We start from the raw sequence: 18,417 nt of genomic DNA, 5'->3' as shown, positions 1-18,417 counted from the left end.
GTTATAAATGTCATAGATGCAACAATTACAACATCTTATGTGTTGAAGACACAAAGTTAGTTTTGACTTTGTCTTAGAAGACCAAAGTTAGTACTGAATAACAAATTTAGTTATGAAGAACAACTTTAAATGTGAATACCAAAGTTAATTATGATCATCAATGTTGGTTCTGAAGATCAAATCTAGTTGGAAGACCACTTTTGGTTCTGAATGACATAGTTAATTTGATGATCAAATTCAAGCAATTATTAACAATTTTGTTAGTTAAATTTAATTATCAAATTCAAGCAATTTTTAACAACTTTGTTAATTAATTTTGATGATCAAATCCAATCAACTTTTAACAAATTTGTGATTCTGAAGCAACTTCAAATGCATTAAAAAAATTATCAAAAGTTTTTCAATGGAGTTAATTATGGATGATCAAATTCAAGCTTAATCTTTTTTTTTTGAACGGCAAAGATTTATAAAGCTTACTGAGCTGGTTATAACAATCTAACCAAGCAAGTGAAAAACAAAATTACATGAAAATAAGAGGGTTTTGGATCCACTTGGTACAGCTTGTTTGTACCTTTATGTTCCAAGATACAATCCAAAGAAACAAGAGAAATGTAAAATAGACTCGAAAGAAAGCTCCGTCTTCAAGCCGTTTGCTTCAAAAATCGCCTTATTTCTAGTCTTCAAAATAACCCACCACATAGTAAAAAGAATTCCTTCCACCAACGATTTCTTCTTTTTTGACAAATGAATTTTATCCAAGCAAGAATAAGCATTCTTAGGTTTCATAGTGACCGGACCGACTAAATGAAACCAAGAAAGCACTAAAGGGCAAGCTTTAGAAGCTGCCCCACAACATGTGAAGAGATGAAGAGTTGTTTATGTGTCTCTAGAACAAAATGGACATAAAATACACGGCACGTCTAGCCCTTTTTTGAGAGATTGGTTCTTGTCGGTAATTTATCAAGGGAAAGCTGCCAAGCTTAATCTAGCCAGGGAATTTGCCCATTGCATCCAATCAAAGGCACTGCCGCGGACCCTTGTTTGGTTTAGGGGCTTTGCCCCTAAAACGGGTTTCACGATATCAAAGTTATAATAGCCTAGATTTAGTGTTCACTCCGCACCTCTTAAGTTACAATTTTTCAACTTGTATTAAATAAATTCAAAAGCCTAAAATAGCCTTGAATTCGATGCCACTAATATAACCATATATTTCATATATCGGTTATCGGTTCATTCGATCTAGCCCAAAACCGAAATCATATCCGTCCTAAACATATTTTAAAGTTAAAACATCTTTTCACATTTACAATTTACAAATTATAACCCTTCATGTATATATGTACTACTGCCATGGTTTTGGTTAGGACTAAACCGGTAAGTATCTCCCCAAGTCAACATGAAGTCAAATCTTCATAAACTATTACGTAATTGGCTTATTTACAAACTTACCCTCAGAGGTACAACTTCACTTATCAGTCTTATCGGGTTTTAAAATTGGTTCGGCTGGTGACTTAGTAAGACAGTCAACTCAACGGTTGATCCGGTTATGAAAACATTAAAGTTAATTATTCAAGCACCATATTTTTGTAAAGAAAATACAGGCTTTCTTCAATAACCACTTGTCCACTTAAGTCTCGTGTTAAATAAATTAAAAAAAGTTATTAAAATTTCTCTCCCAAACTTATTTTTTATTCATATTTGCATTATTATAAGGAGACAAATGCGAAGTTGTTAAATTAAGGAATCATGTGTGATGGTGGTTGTGAGTTGTGAGAGTGTTTTGGAATATCTAACACTTTGAAAGATGCTCTCTTTTTTCATATGATATTTTTTCCATATGATGATGACTATATGATTGAGCCAAAATAACATTTTGGATAGGTCATCTTGTATATTGTCTATTTGAACACCATGTTTTCAAATTTCTCATGGGTAAGATCAATAACAAACAAGTTTCATTTCTACAAGACGCGCTTAACATAAGTTGACGATAATCAAAATGTTTAGTTGTGTGTATTCAGACCAAAACAATTTAAAAAGGGCGAAAACCATATAATCTCAGTCTTAGTCTCTTCTAAACTAATGCCTAGCCCACTTTTGCACTCAAGTTAAATTGTTGTCTAGTATCTAATATAACTTAAACATGGTCACAATTTTGTACATTACCAATACCTCTATAATAATTCCATCCTATGGATCATGTTCACATAATCACATTCCAATGTTTATTTTTGGTTTTGTTTATCACTATGTCTTTACTTTACGTTTGCGCGTATATGCATGTTCCGTCTGCTACTGACTCGTAGCTGACAGTTGTGCTTTCATGCATGTCTATGCGTAGCCTATTTACTATTGGTGTGTTTGGGCATTTACTACATGCACGTGCTGATCACTTGATTGCCTAACATGGTTAGGTACTTTTTGTGCATTCACGTTCACACACAACTCTGATCCCCATTAATACCCGACCCTAAACTCGATTACTAGGATAAGTAAACTAACCTACCCGATACAATTTTGTCAGTTCTCATGCGAGCATCGTCTCTTCGCACCACACACAGACACACTCACACTCAAGTATACCGATAGTACTTATACTTGGTACACCTCAAATTAGCGAGTATAGAAACAATACCCGAATACACCAAAAATATACTTAAAACGATTTCATAACTTGAACAAGGGTTAAAACACGAGGATTCTTAAAAGAGGGATATCCAACTACTCTCTCTAGAAAGAGATGAGATGAGCAAAAAAAAAATTGTAGCCCCAAGCCTCTCTATTACATATAGATTTTGTTGCTCAATCATAAATCTACACTTGGCAATGATTTTGGTTTGTAGACTTTGTTGCTCAATCAGCCCAAAGCCCCTACTATATACAAAAGTTAATCTAAGAAGTAAAATTGCAATATAATGTAAACATAAAGGATGAATAGGGTGTTTTTTCTTAACATAATGAAAACTTATTTTATACCAAAAAAAATTGTCATTTATAATTTCTCTTTTATATCATATTTGATTAATCTCGGACATTTAGTAACGCATACAATTAAAAATAATTTGCATGATTTATACAACTGTTTGGATTATTAATAGACCACTGATATACCTGATTATCTTTATTTCTCGAGTATATAAATCTCCGACATATACATTAAAAGATAATGTAAAGAGTATTATATCAATATTAAGAAAAAACATTATATTCTCCTTTTTACTTTAATTAATAATATAATAATGACCATATGTATAACTATAACTTTATTATTGAAGAGGTATGTACCCGCCTCAACACCGAGCCAGGCGGGTCAACCCACAAGATATAGACAAAAGGCTTGAAATCAAGACTTTATGAAGGCACAAAGCCAAAACCTATGCGCATGGCGCATGCATCACATGCTCATGCATCACATATGCTCATGCATCACATGCTCAGGCATCACATATGCTCACGCATATCACATATGCTCAGGCATCACATATGCTCAGGCATCACATATGCTCACGCATCACATCTGCGAGTGGCGCATCCGCGCGTGGCGCATATCACATGCTTGTGCATATCACATCTGCGCATGAAACATCTGCGCGTGAGAATAAAGAGAAGACCTCACGCATCCTCAGGATAGGCGCATATCATACATGCACATAATCTACCTCGCCCTTATCCAAATCAGGATTAGGGCAACCTTGATTGTGCACGTCAGACAACCTTCCAGAAGGTATCTTTTTAAGGAATAAGAATATGCTGATGTTGACAGCTGCCAAATGAAAGGTGGACAACTCAGCATAACCCATGTGCTACCACGTGATTATAACCAATGAGAAAGCACCAGGTGTCCCAGAGGACACGTGGCGCATAGCAATTGGAGGAGGCCAACAAGGCTGAGCCCAATCAGTGGAAACCCTAGCACTATAAATACAGCATCAACTCCACAAGGAGAGACATTCAATCATATTCAATTACATTCAATCACAGACAGTTACAGCCAGTAACACAGACAATCACATCCAATTACAGAGTATTCAGCTATTAAGCAATATTCTCCAGATTTCCTTACTCTCATAACATTATCTTCTCTTACAAATACTTATTCTCACACCGGAGGGTTACCCCAAAGAGGACCCTTCTGTCCCTTTCTGAGGGGTAAGTTGACGGTGCTGTTCATTTTGTAGGTGGAAGAGCCCAGATCCAAGAAAACCATCGGTGAAGAAGCATAATCACACCCGAGGAAAGTAGATCGTCTACCAGTGAGTCGATCCACGTTTCTTCATTGGCGCCATCCACTGTTACAACGTCAATCAGATCTCATCAGATCTGTATATAAAAACAAATTTTCACCATGGTTTCTGGTGCTCGTAACGTCGATCAAGTTCTGGAGGATATTGAACGTGAGGATGTTAATGAAGGACAGCAGTTTCTGAGGGGGCCGCGTGATTCTACGCGCACCACCAGTAACCGTCCCTTCATCACAACTCCTCACGGCTAGACTGAAACTCCTCCAGACGATCTCACGTTACAAAATCTTGCCGGCACGAAACAAAAAGGACCAATGGGTCCAGAAGATGAAACAAATGATCCTAAAGAATGGCTCATAAACGAGCAGCGGCGTCTAATGGACAAGTACAATGAGATGGTCAAACAGAAAAAGCTAGCCGACTTAACACAGAGGCAAGCGTTTGATAAGCAAACTGTTCATGGAACAAAAAGGCCGCGCGCGCCGGAAGAAGGACATTCTGTTCACACTGCACACACTGAGTTCAGTGATGAAGAAGTGCACAGCATGAGGAAGACGCGAGATACTCATGCAGGAGGCTCACAGCTTCGCGCGCCTGTGAACATGGCGCCTGGAGCCAGAGGCGATCTGGATCTGCACATACCGTACAGCCCACCAGTTAGAGGGCAAGTGGATGTAACCACACCGTACAGACCAACCATCTTGGTGAAACATTCAAAGTTCACTGAGCGCATCGCGAAGGCTCCCATCCAGTACAAAACCAAGATGCCAAGTGGTTTGGGCAAATATGACGGCACAACAGATCCAGATGATTTCTTGCAAGGTTTTTACAACACGGGAAACCTAGAGAGTTGGACGATGCCAACATGGTGTCACATGTTTGCTCGCTGCCTCACGGGCGCGGCGCGTGTCTGGTTCGAGAGCTTGCCGACTGAGCAAATCGATGGGTTCGAGGAACTATTGGAAAAGTTCCAAGCCCACTTCGTACAGTAGCGCAGACACACGCGCGACCCTGATGACATCATGCACTGTGTGCGCAGGAATGATGAAACGATTGAAGACTACATAACATGTTTCAATCAGGAGTCTCTGGCAATCGGAGGTATAACTGAGCAACTCCTGCGCGTGGCCTTTATACAAGGCGCGCGCAGTGATCAACTCCGCCGAGCTCTCGTAAGCAGAGATGGCATGCCCACCACTTGGGCCAAACTAATGGAAGCATCGCGGGTCTTCGCGAGAAATGAAAAACAAATTGCCCAAGATAGGGCAAGAGAAAGAGCGCATCAAGCTGAGTCACCGCGCAGCAAAGAAAAAAGGGGCAAACAGAACTCTGTATGGTCCAGGTTGCAACCAACCAGTTTTTCTTCCGCAGAAAAGCAGGCGCAACCAAGCTCACCCCAGCCCCAAAAAGATGTTCGTAATCGCGGGAAGGGTGACAAGAGGGAAGGCGGCAGAGATCCTAACAGACCTCTGCCAAGAATATGGACTCCCCTCACTAAAACGCCTTCACAGGTGTTAAGCACTGAGAATGTCCAATTCAAAAGCCCCAAGCCACTACACTACAAGGGACCATCAGACAGTGGCAAGTACTGTGAGTTTCACAAGTCCACAGGACACAACACTGATGCATGCCACCACTTGAAGGATGCAATTGAAAAGGATGTGAAATCAGGCAAGCTGGCTCACCTGGTAAAAAACTCAAGACCAGAAAATGAACAACCAGAAGGAGCCTCTGCCAGCAAAAAGTACAAAAGAATCTGTGTAGCCGAGGGAGGAAGGCAAGGGCAAACATCAAGAAAAAGAAGCGCGCAAATCCAAGGAGATTGGCGCGAGCAACAAGTAATCTTCCCAAGAATCAGGGGAGGCCCTTCAATTAGCAGTCCTCTGGTCATCACTACACACATTGCTCATTACGAAGTGTCAAAAGTCCTGGTGGACACTGGCAGCGAGTCAGACATCATGTATGAGCAATGTTTCAGGAAACTGGATCCGGCAGACCAAGCAAGGCTTGAAATTGTGAATGCACCAATCTCTGGTGTTTCAAATGAAATCATTCATCCCCTAGGTCAAATACAATTTGAGCTAACTATGGGGGATGAGAAACACAAGCGAGCCGAAGTTGTTAACTTCTTGGTCTTGCCCACCACTTCTTGCCACAATATGATCTTGGGTAGGGGAACGATTGCCCAATTCAACGCCATACCGTCGCCAGCGCACGGCGCGTTGGGGTTCCCAACACCAACAGGTGTAACTTTTGTATACCGAGATCATTTGTGCGCAGTGACAAGTACTCCGCGGGAGGGGAGAATGAAAATTCCAATGGCAGAAAACGCGCCAGAGGAATGGATTCTCAACCCGAAATTCCCGGAGCAAAAAATCACAATTGGCGCTACGATATCAGACGACACGAGGTTGAGAATGAAAAGGTTGCTCACAGCATATATGTCGGTCTTCGCGTGGCAACACTCTGATATGACTGGGGTTCCGCGAGACCTGGCACAACATTCTCTCAACACGTTCAAGTCTGTAGAGCCAATTGCTCAAAAGAAGAGAGTCATGGGGGATGAGAAAGCGAGGGCCATGAATGAGCAGGTTGAGGATTTACTGCGCGCAAACATCATCCGCCCGATACGATACCAGACGTGGGTAGCCAATCCTGTGATGGTAAAGAAAAGTAACGGGTCGTGGAGGATGTGCATTGACTTCAAAGACCTCAACAAAGCGTGCCCAAAAGATTGTTACCCCCTCCCAAACATCGACGCAAAGGTGGACTCCGTGGCGCCATTCAAGCTCAAATGTTTCCTGGATGCCTACAAAGGCTATCACCAGATTCAAATGGCACCACAAGATGAGGACAAGACCGCATTTAGAACCGACAAGGGTGTTTTTTGCTACACAAAAATGCCCTTTGGTTTGAAGAATGCGGGCGCCACCTACCAAAGACTTATGGATGCCGTTTTCAGCGAGCAAATCGGAAGAGACCTAGAAGTCTATGTGGATGATTTGGTGATCAAGAGCAGGGAGGAAAAGCAAATGCTCAAAGACATCGAAGAAACCCTTGGGCGCCTAAAGGAAGTTAACATGAAGCTCAATCCGAGCAAATGTACTTTCGGCGTACTAGAGGGAAAATTTCTAGGTGTAATGGTCACCAAGGATGGTTTCAAGGTGAACCCTGAGAAGGTGGAGGCCATCCTTGACATGCCCTCGCCATCCACCATGAAAGAGGTCCAGAAGCTGAATGGTAGATTGGTTTCAATCAACAGGTTCCTAGCGAACCATGCAAGCAAATCTACCCCATTTGTCAACACATTGAGGAATTGCTTAAAGAAAAGCCAATTCAAATGGACTCCTGAGGCCGAGCAAGCTTTCAGGGAGATAAAAGAATGTTTGATAAATCTGCCCGCGCTCACACAACGAAGGGTCCGGCGCAGGCCTAAAACTGGTGGATCCAGAGAATCATGAATATACTTACGCCATCAGGTTGGACTTCAAAAGCACCAACAATGAAGCTGAATATGAAGCCCTGCTGGCTGGCCTGCGCATCGCGCACAGATTCGGAGTTAAAAAGCTGGAGGCCCATGTTGATTCATACTTGGTAGCAGCACAGGTCAATGGCCTTTATGATGCCAAGGAGAACACCATGCCTCTGTATCTAGAGCAGGCGAAAAAGCTCATCGAGCAATTTGACTGCTTCAGAATCATTCATATTCCGCGCAGTGAAAACAAATCTGCTGACGCGCTGAGTAAGATGGCATCAACCAGTTTTGATCACTTTGGCAAAGATGTCAGGGTAGAAGTAATGAGCAACCCGTCGGTGGTAGCGAAGTCTGTCCTTGTAACTCATACAACCCCTTCATCATGGATAACTCCAATAATGGAATTCTTGAAGGAGGGAAAGGTACCAGATGATCGCGCACAGGCGAGGAAGATAAGACACAAGTCGCAGAACTATGAACTCCTTGATGGCACATTATATCGACGCTCTTATCTTGGGCCGCTCATGAAATGCCTAGATGCTGAGGAAGCAAGTTATGTGATCAGAGAGATACACGAAGGAATCTATGGAATACATGCTGGCCCGCGCATGGTGGTTGCCAAGGCAATGAGCTCAGGTTACTATTGGCCTGGCATGTACTTGGACGCTCTAAAAGAGATCCAAAAATGCAAAGCATGTCAGAGCTATGCGCCAAACACCATGCGGCCAAAGAACAACTTGATTCCGGTGACCTCCGCATGGCCTTTCCATAAATGGGCAATCGACATTGTGGGTCCCCTACCGCAAGCGCAAGGGCGAGTAAAATTTTTGGTAGTGGCAGTAGACTATTTCACAAAATGGGTTGAAGCCAAGCCACTAGCAAAAATCACAGCCGAAGCGATGAAGCAGTTTATATGGAGCCACATCATATGCCGTTTTGGTTTGCCCATGGAAATTGTGAGCGATAATGGCAAGCAATTCACTGACAAGAAGATATCCAGCTGGCTTAAGGAATTGCGCATCAACCAAATTTTCACTTCAGTTTATCACCCTCAGGGGAATGGCCAAGTGGAACGCGCTAACCAAAGCTTGCTGAATGGGCTGAAGAAAAGGTTAGAGGGAGAATCCCATTCTTGGGTCGAAGAGCTACCTAATGCCCTGTGGGCACACAGGACATTAAGCAAAACCAGCAACGGCGAATCCCCGTTCAGCCTAACCTATGGAACAGAGGCAATGATTCCAGCAGAAATTGGGTGCCCATCCCATAGAGTGCTCATGATGAGCAAGATTGATAACGAGCGCGAAAGAAGGTTGGATCTCAACTTACTTGAAGGGCGCAGAGAGGCGGCTATCATCAGTGAAGCCAAATACAAGAAAAAACTGGAAAAATATTACAACCAGCGCGTGAAAGAATGCCACTTCAAGAAAAATGATTTTGTCCTTCGAAACAATGAAGCTAGTCGCGCGATACCCCCGGGAAAAATGTCCCCCAATTGAGAGGGACCTTATCAAGTCTTGGAAGAATTGGGAAAATGCGCATACACCTTAAAAGATTTGAATGGAAAGAAGATTCCGCGCGCATGGAACGCAGCACAGCTTAGAAAATGTTTCATGTAAAAATGTCAAGTTTGTAATCAAGGCTTTTTAAGCCATTATGAATAATGATACGCGCTATCTTCTCTTAATGTGGATTCTATTTTGCATACATGTTTCACACTTCCCTTTATTAGTTTTGAGCAATATGACAACATTGTATTGACATCAAAACGAAATAAAAACGAAGTAAAACATACATGCGTGAGCTTCAAGCTCAAACGCGTTAACGAGTCTTAACTCTAAAACGTCAGGGCCTTAGCCCAATTCTATTACCTTTTGCATACATGTTTCACACTTCCCTTTATTAATTTTGAGCAATATGACAACACTGTATTGACGTCAAAACAAAATAAAACGAAGTAAAACATACATGCGCAAACGCGTTAATGAGTCTTAACTCTAAAACGTCAGGGCCTTAGCCCAAAATTATGAGCCTTAGCTCAGGGCCTTAGCCCAATAATGTGAGCCTTAACTCAAATCACTCACAACATCCATCCTACATGCTGCGCAGCCTGACCATAAAATACCTAAACACAACTAAGGCAAAGCAAATGCCAAAACATAGTTGTTAAGGTCTCAGGTCGAGGTCGCGCATAAAATTGTAATGGATATTTGAGTAACACATTGACACGTAAAGGCTAAAAAAAAAAAAACTCATAATTCCATAATGCGCGATAACGAAGCGCAAAAGAGGAATAATGGAAACGCCAAGACACGTGTCAACATAATCAAGATATGGCGAAATCACTTACAATATGACAAGGATTAAGTATAATAATTTCCTTACAACCTTGTTCTTATTTCAACGTGCAAGCATATCTTATATTCAACAAGCAAACATTCAATATAAAGAGATGAATGGGGAATGCGCAAGATGCGAAGAAGGGAAAAACAACATTTCATTCAAAAGCATTGAAATTTACAAGTTTACAAGATGAGATACAAACTACAAATAAAAATAAAAAACATGAAGGGCTTCTCAAGTCTCCACGTTGACATCAGCCTCTTCATCATCCTCATCACTGCCCTCAGCATCTGGCGCAGCCTGCTCCTCGTCATCTCCAAACTGACCATAGTCAAGTTGTTCGTCTTGAATGGAGTCTTCTATCACAACAGTGTCAGGAGCGGATCCTTTGGCCACGCCAGAGCCGCTAGCAGGAGCAGCATTCCCCGCGCCATCATCGCCGCCACCAGATCCTTCGCACTCGTCAAGTAATTTCTTTAGCGCGCCGAGGTCGGGCTGGTCAGCAAGCGCGGATATCTGCAAATCATAAGGAAAAGTATGAGTACAAAAATACTTGGAAAATAAATCAAAGTAATCTCATTAAAGTTAAAATACCTGCCCAAGGATGGGAATGGGAGTATTTAAATACTTCTCCCCCATCGCGGCCATGTCCGCGCAGGCAACGTCGCTCTGATAAGGGTAATCGGATGGGTTCTTCTTCAGCATCCCATATTCATAGCCATCCTTAAACCCTTCAGCTCGACCAACCAAGCGCGCGGCAGCGTTGCAATCCATCACAAGGGCCTGAAACTCGTCTGAATATTTCATCGCATAAGCGCAACGAGTCATGCCCTGTGAGACTAGCCATTGGCGATCCTGCGCGAGAGAAGAAACAGTCGTCTCGAGGGCAGGAACCTGAGAGTTTAACAACTCAACAGTTTCCTTAGTCTTTTTTAGCTCCTCTTTGTCGGACGCTGCTGCCGCCAAGGCTTCTTCCTTTTCCGCCCGCGCAGAATCAAGTGCTTCCTGGCTAGACGCTGCCATCGCCAAGGCTTCATCCTTCTCGGCCTGCGCGGACGCCAGTTCCTTCTTCAGGCGCGCAACCTCACTCTCCAGTGATGATTTTTCAGTGATAGACTGGACAAGAGCCTGGTCACGCGCCTCCGCCTCCAGCTCCAAGTCGCGCGCTCTGCGCGCGTACTTGGCAGCGTCCGCCTCCGCCGCCTGCAGCTTCTCCCGCGCAGCCTGAAGCTCATGACCGCGCTTCACGAAGGCGCTGTTGGCACTTGCTCTGTTCTCACTGAGCTCTGCTTGGAGCTTCTCAGCTCTCTCGCGAGCATCAGAAAGATGCCAAGCAGACACCTTAGCCTCTTGCTTGGCTTCCGCAAGAGCATCACGTACTTTTACGTAATCATAGCGAAGCTCTTGGGAGGCAGCAAAGAAGGCCGACCCAGCAAACATATGATCGTTGAGCAAGTCGTCGCGAGCGCGGTCCTCCTGGAACCTCCTTTCAGATGGAGGCACAGCATGAGCCCAGAATTCCGCACACACACCCATGGACTGAAATGTGCTGTCTTCAGGTAATATTCCATCTCGGGCGGTAAATGTGATCGGCTTCCTCCAAAAACAAAGCAATTATCTAAGTCATCAAAACATTAAGATGGAAGTCCGCGCAGCGGAGCAAAAAAGAACAAATACCTGCGGGGATGAAGCAGAAAAGTCAGCGCCAGCCCCACGAGAAGGCTCCGCCGCGAAGCCTCGTGGCGCTGCAGGACTGGCGCGATCGCGGTCGGAGTCTTCAACTTCAAACTCCTCATCCTCCTCGGAAACAGGCCTTTTCTCCTGCGACCTAGAGCCAAAATCGGTCTCGCGAGGAGGGCTGTGCGCAGGAGGAGGTGAGGGAGGTCTCGACGCCGCCAGGTCGGCGCGCAAAACGGCCTCCTGCTCCTTAGTAATCCCGATGAGGGGAGATTCATCGCTTGCAGGAGCAGGAGCAGAGCCAACGGCGCTGGCACCGGCGCCAGGAGTGCCGCCAGCAGCTTGTACGCCAGCTACGGCTTCTATGAAAAAATCAACAAAAAGAAATGGTTCATGACTTGATCTAAAAGAAAGTCAGAAAATAAGAGCACAATACGTACCTTGGCGCAACTCCGTTCGCGAAGCAAACATCGCCATGAAGTCCATTCTACCCTTCTTTGAGGGTAAAACAGGGGACTTCGAAGCGACCTCCGGCGCAGCCTCGGCATCTTGTGGCGCTGTCGCCGGCTCTACAAACATTTGAGTGAGCAAAGATTCATTAGTAATTCTATCAGAATCGCGCTCATAGAGACATAAAGGATAAGCAAAGTATACCTGTCGAAGGCGCAACACCGCTTCCCTTTTCCGCCGTGCGAAGGGAGGAGGTAGTGGCACCATACCTCAGGTGGACAGGAGGTCTGCCCACTTTTTGAGGCAGGGAAGACAAGGAAACCTTGGTGGTAAACTCCTGGGTTTTCCCAAATCCCCCCGCCTGAGTAGGAGGATCCTGAACAACAGGGGCAACATCTTTCTTCTGTTTCTTACTGGCCCCTGCGCCAGTTTTCCCCTTAGCTCTACGCTTTAGTTGGGGCGCCTCCTCCTCCTCCTCCTCTTCCGCGATCTCCAACTCGTAGTTTTCGAGCGCATCTACAATACATGCAACAGAAGTGTTAGCAAAATTTGGTATTATAAAGGAAAATGCATAAGTACAAAGGCTTACCAGGCGCATCGCTGTCGAAGACAAATCCCAGATCAACAGGGATGAACATGTCATCAAAGCGATCGGGGAAACCAACCTCCCCAGCGCCGAGCGCGACGGAGCCACCCTCCATATGCTCATCATATGCGGCGTGGATATACTCCTTGGTGACTGCACAAAACAAGTCAAATGATATCAGCAAAAAGAATTATATTCGCGCAGAAGTAAAGCAATGAGATAAACTTACACAAGCCGTCGACTTGGATAACGGGCTCAGTCGCGCTGTCCGCCCACCTCCTGCTCATACCAACCCCCACCAGCGCCTCCTCACAAATGTTCTTGGCGGGGGATGGTTCAGCGGTCAACTTATTAACCCAGGTGCCAGTTGGGTTCTTGAGGACACCCACATCCGCAGGCGCAGAAGAAATCGCGCGCATCGTCATGCGGATGGGGATCACACCAGCCCTGATGTAAAAAAACCTCTCAGACCAGTCATGAAGGCTCTTGAATGAAACAGTGGAGCACTTCACCTTCTGACTGCGAGGAATGAAGGAGAACCAAGAATCTTGGATCTTGGGCTTGTAAAAAAACTGAAAGCGCCGAGGGGTGGGCTCCTCGCGCTGGGATTTGCACATGAACTCAAAGTGAGTCATGCGCACAAGTCCAAACGGATGGACTTGGGATATATGAATCCCATAAAACTTAAGCAGTGCACCCACAAACCTTGTCATCGGGAGACGAAGGTTGCAGTGGGTGAAAAAATGGCTATAAAGGGATATATAGCCGGTAGGCGGGTCCGCCGCCGTTTGCCCGGCCTCAGGCAACATGCAGCCAAACACAGGGAGAAATCCCTGAGAGGCGATAAGGCTGTCAAGATCAGCCTGCCTCAGTTTGCAGGGGATTTCATTCCACCTCTTCACGGCCTTGGTCCTCCCTACCTCCTCCGATGAGACCTCAGCAGCCTTCTTCCCCTTGCCGGTCTTCTTCAATGTAGACATTACTAACGATTTTCTACGGCAATGGATGGGGGAGATTGTGTTGTCTGAGCTATCAGACATACAACTGTGACAACGAACAAAGGTTGCTTCTGAAGAACAGATATTTGGAAGCAGAACAAAGGTAATCGGAAGACAAGGAAAGAAAGAAAAGAGCTCTGAATAATAAACAAGAAGATGAAGGATAAAAAACTCTAAGGGCTGGCTTTTATAGGCCCAGGAGAGAGAAAAATTGGTGCTGATCGGACTTCACGCGCCCCCACTCGCAGGTGTAAGCCAACGGGAGCGCGACACGTGTACATGACACTGTGTGAGGGGACACGAAAAGAAACTGTACAGCTGCTGCCAGAGTTCACGCGCCACCACTCGCACTAACAGACCAACGCGAGTGCGACACGTGTCCCTGACAATATTTGAGGGGACACGAAAGGCAACTGTAACACCTCGAGCACACGAAAGGTTTGACACGTCTCCATCACTGACGCATGTCAGCAACAACCAACCACGTATAGGGACGATTCGTTTTCAAACAAAAGGATAGAATTTCGCGCAACGATGAATAATAAGAAGAAAAAGACAAACACCTACTAAAAGAGCAAACTATTAAGTCTAATATCTATCTTACCTCGCTCGCGCGAGACAAGACACACATTAGACTGGGGGGGCTTGAAGAGGTATGTACCCGCCTCAACACCGAGCCAGGCGGGTCAACCCACAAGATATAGACAAGAGGCTTGAAATCAAGACTTTATGAAGGCACAAAGCCAAAACCTATGCGCATGGCGCATGCATCACATGCTCATGCATCACATATGCTCATGCATCACATGCTCAGGCATCATATATGCTCACGCATATCACATATGCTCAGGCATCACATATGCTCAGGCATCACATATGCTCACGCATCACATCTGCGCGTGGCGCATCCGCGCGTGGCGCATATCACATGCTTGTGCATATCACATCTGCGCATGAAACATCTGCGCGTGAGAATAAAGAGAAGACCTCGCGCATCCTCAGGATAGGCGCATATCATACATGCACATAATCAACCTCGCCCTTATCCAAATCAGGATTAGGGCAACCTTGATTGTGCACGTCAGACAACCTTCCAGAAGGTATCTTTTTAAGGAATAAGAATATGCTGATGTTGACAGCTGCCAAATGAAAGGTGGACAACTCAGCATAACCCATGTGCTACCACGTGATTATAACCAATGAGAAAGCACCAGGTGTCCCAGAGGACACGTGGCGCATAGCAATTGGAGGAGGCCAACAAGGCTGAGCCCAATCAGTGGAAACCCTAGCACTATAAATACAGCATCAACTCCACAAGGAGAGACATTCAATCATATTCAGTTACATTCAATCACAGACAGTAACAGCCAGTAACACAGACAATCACATCCAATTACAGAGTATTCAGCTATTAAGCAATATTCTCCAGATTTCCTTACTCTCATAACATTATCTTCTCCTACAAATACTTATTCTCACACCGGAGGGTTACCCCAAAGAGGACCCTTCTGTCCCTTTCTGAGGGGTAAGTTGACGGTGCTGTTCATTTTGTAGGTGGAAGAGCCCAGATCCAAGAAAACCATCGGTGAAGAAGCATAATCACACCCGAGGAAAGTAGATCGTCTACCAGTGAGTCGATCCACGTTTCTTCAATTATCATGAAAATGGAATAACAATTATCCATAACAAAATAACCCATGGAAGGCACAAGAGGATACCTAAAACACAAAAAGAATAAATAATTCGCAATTTGATTACTTTCTATCTGGAGGTACAAATATTATTGCACTAAGTACACCTTGTTTAAAGTTACTTTTATATGATTTGTTGAAATATGGACAAATAATTTGGAAGGAAACAGCAAAAAAGTTAATTCAATAAATATTTAATGCAAAAATGAATAAATAAACTTAACATTCTTTTCTTACATAACAACTGGCTGGCAGTTCTTTTTTTTTAACGGTCAATAAAAGCAAATTTTACATGCCTTTAGTATTTTCAATCTTTAAGTGAAATTTTAATTTGTTAATTACTAAATTGTTAGTTAATTTTGATACCGCTAGGTTAAAGATTACGTTAAAAAAGCTTCTTTATATTTAGCATCATTCTCCTCTATCAATTGATATTATTCGTTTTGTTCATCGCACGGTCACATTTTGTTTTTAGTTACATGGGTCGAGACATTTCAAATGCCACTTTTCCTAATATCGTTTCAACTAAAGTATGTTAAGTGTGAGACTCGCTTTTCCTCAACCAAAGGGTTTGAAACACGTTAATGGTATTTGAGATGCAACATTTCTTACAAGCTCGTTATCTCTCACATAATTATGTACACGATTAATATGGTATCTGATTAAGGTGTTACAAACCCCATAGGTACATATTGTCGTCGATTTGCCTCGTCATCATGTCCAACATATGAGTCGTTTTGATACCATTTGAACAATTTATCCTTACTAACACCCAACAGTGTTCATCTCCCTCCGTATGCTTGTAACAACGAGCTCACCGCTTATGGTTAATCAAACACATTTAGCTGTTAAGTACTTCACTTATCAACATCTAAGCATTAAAAGATGCTAATCAAATAGATCACTTGTAGGATATTCGAAACTCTTTTATATTTTTCTTTTTACCCTTAAAAAATAAGTAAGTAATCATATGCATTAAAACACAACTTTAGTTAAACTTTATATTTTTCTAATATTTGAGAAAATATGTATATTAGGGAGAAAAAGATGGTAATTGAACTTCAAATGTATATAAACGAGTCAAAACGGTTATCAAGTGTTAAAGAGGTTGTAATCAATTTTCAAACCTGATAAACAAGTTTGAGTGTGATAATAAATAGTTTTAACATGTTGGAAAATCGACATGCTTATTTAAACGGGTTAATGAGTCATTCCAAATAAACGGGTTTTATTTATGAAAATAGAGAAATGTCCTTGGATCACATGTAGTGGTAACTATGCACAACGTTATCTAACACGTGACATCCTAGTCATCAATAATTAATTGACGTAGTGATAAAATGTCCAATAAACCCTTTCAATCATTAGTATTACACAATCATTCCTTTTTTAATTTTTTTAATATAAATAAAAGTTATAAATTAAACCCGGCCAAAGTGAAGAGAAGAACCAGGGTGGTTGCGGTGTTCATCACGTTTTGTCCTCCACAACGAGACGAATACTTCTGGTCTTTTCCTTTTTTTTTAAACGACGATTTTTTTTGTGTTTAGGTGATCACACTCTCTAATTTGCCTCACTCTGGTCAGGTTATGCTTTCTTAACCGAACCCACGATAACTTTAAAGTTTGACTTGGGTGTTATCCTAGAAAACCATACAACCAGCTACCATTTGAAAGTCATTATGCCGCCACAAGAGCAGAACCTTCTAACATAACACGCAATGGGACGAAAAAAAAAAAGGTTAACCAGAATCTTTCCTTTTAAATATTAAGAAATATATTATTCTAAGTATATAAAATGTTTATAAACTTTAAACTACTACATATTCCATAATCACATGCACCTCAAATCACAAAACTCCCCAAAAATGGAAAATCAAAATCAAACCCCCATCAAATCCCAAATCTTCAAATTCCTCCAATCATTCTTGCAGACAAAACGCTACCTCCGGCGTCTCAGACCACCATCGGAACCCACGCCGCCTCATCGACCTCTTCTCCCCAAAACCGAAACCACAACCCCCACCATCACCACAAAAACCAAAACCCCAATTTTCCCGCCAAAAAAACACTCAAATCCCACCGAATTCCGGCCGCCGGAGTAAACACTCTGTTTCCCCTGTTCACGAAAAACCCGCGAAAACCGACAAGAAAAAGAAAACCCATCACCGGAGAAGACCAAGCAACCCAAGTTTCTCATCAGTTACAGACAATTATTACTACAATTGGTGGAGTAGTGAAGATGAAGATGATCAAGATGATCAGAAATCAAGAAACACTCTGTTTTCAAGACGGTCAATTTCGTCGAATTCGGACAAATCGGGCTGCGAAATCGCGGCGAAAGCGGATGTGGTGGCGGTGGCGAAGGATTCGAGTGACCCGTATGAGGATTTTCGGGTTTCGATGGTGGATATGATAGTGGAAAAGGAGTTGTTTGGAGTAGAAGAGCTTGAGAATTTGGTGGAGTGTTTTATTAAGTTGAATGATGAAGAACATCATAAGGTGATATTTGAGGTTTTTGCTGAGATTTGGGAGGTTTTAATTGGTGATAATAATGATTCAAATAAAAACAAAAAAGAATGAATATGTTGTGATTTGTGTTTTGATTGTAAATTTTTATAAGTTGGTTTGTTGTAGTAGTTTTAACTTTTAACTGTTAGTAATTTATGTTTTACTTTTTTACTGTTGAATCTTACTAACAAATATTTATTCTTGGTTCGTTTCAAGATGTGTTTGAGGTGTGCAAGAAATCGAAAAATACAGATGTGAAAAAAAAATCCAAACTGAAACAAAAACCGTCGCTTTGGTTTTATATTATTTTTTTTGTAAAAAACGAATTTAAGGTTCGGTTTTGATTTCGCATGTAATAAAAATCAGAAAAACTGAACTGATAAAAAATTGACCAACTTACGGTTCGGTTTTGTTTTTTATTTTTTATTTTAAATAATCTATAAGAATTT

The 18,417-nt window shown here is 42.8% G+C and overlaps 1 pseudogene; it reads left to right on the top strand.

The window, feature by feature from the left end:
* Positions 1-17,325: 17,325 nt before the first annotated feature.
* Positions 17,326-18,040, top strand: LOC143580896 (uncharacterized; annotated as a pseudogene).
* Positions 18,041-18,417: the final 377 nt, after the last annotated feature.

Source organism: Bidens hawaiensis, unplaced genomic scaffold (genome assembly GCF_021521415.1).
Source record: "Bidens hawaiensis isolate Kalapana, Puna unplaced genomic scaffold, B.hawaiensis_p1.1 tig00030762_1, whole genome shotgun sequence".
Taxonomy (NCBI): Eukaryota; Viridiplantae; Streptophyta; class Magnoliopsida; order Asterales; family Asteraceae; genus Bidens; species Bidens hawaiensis.
Note: the sequence above shows the minus strand (reverse complement) of the source record. Positions and strands in the feature narration are given on the sequence as shown.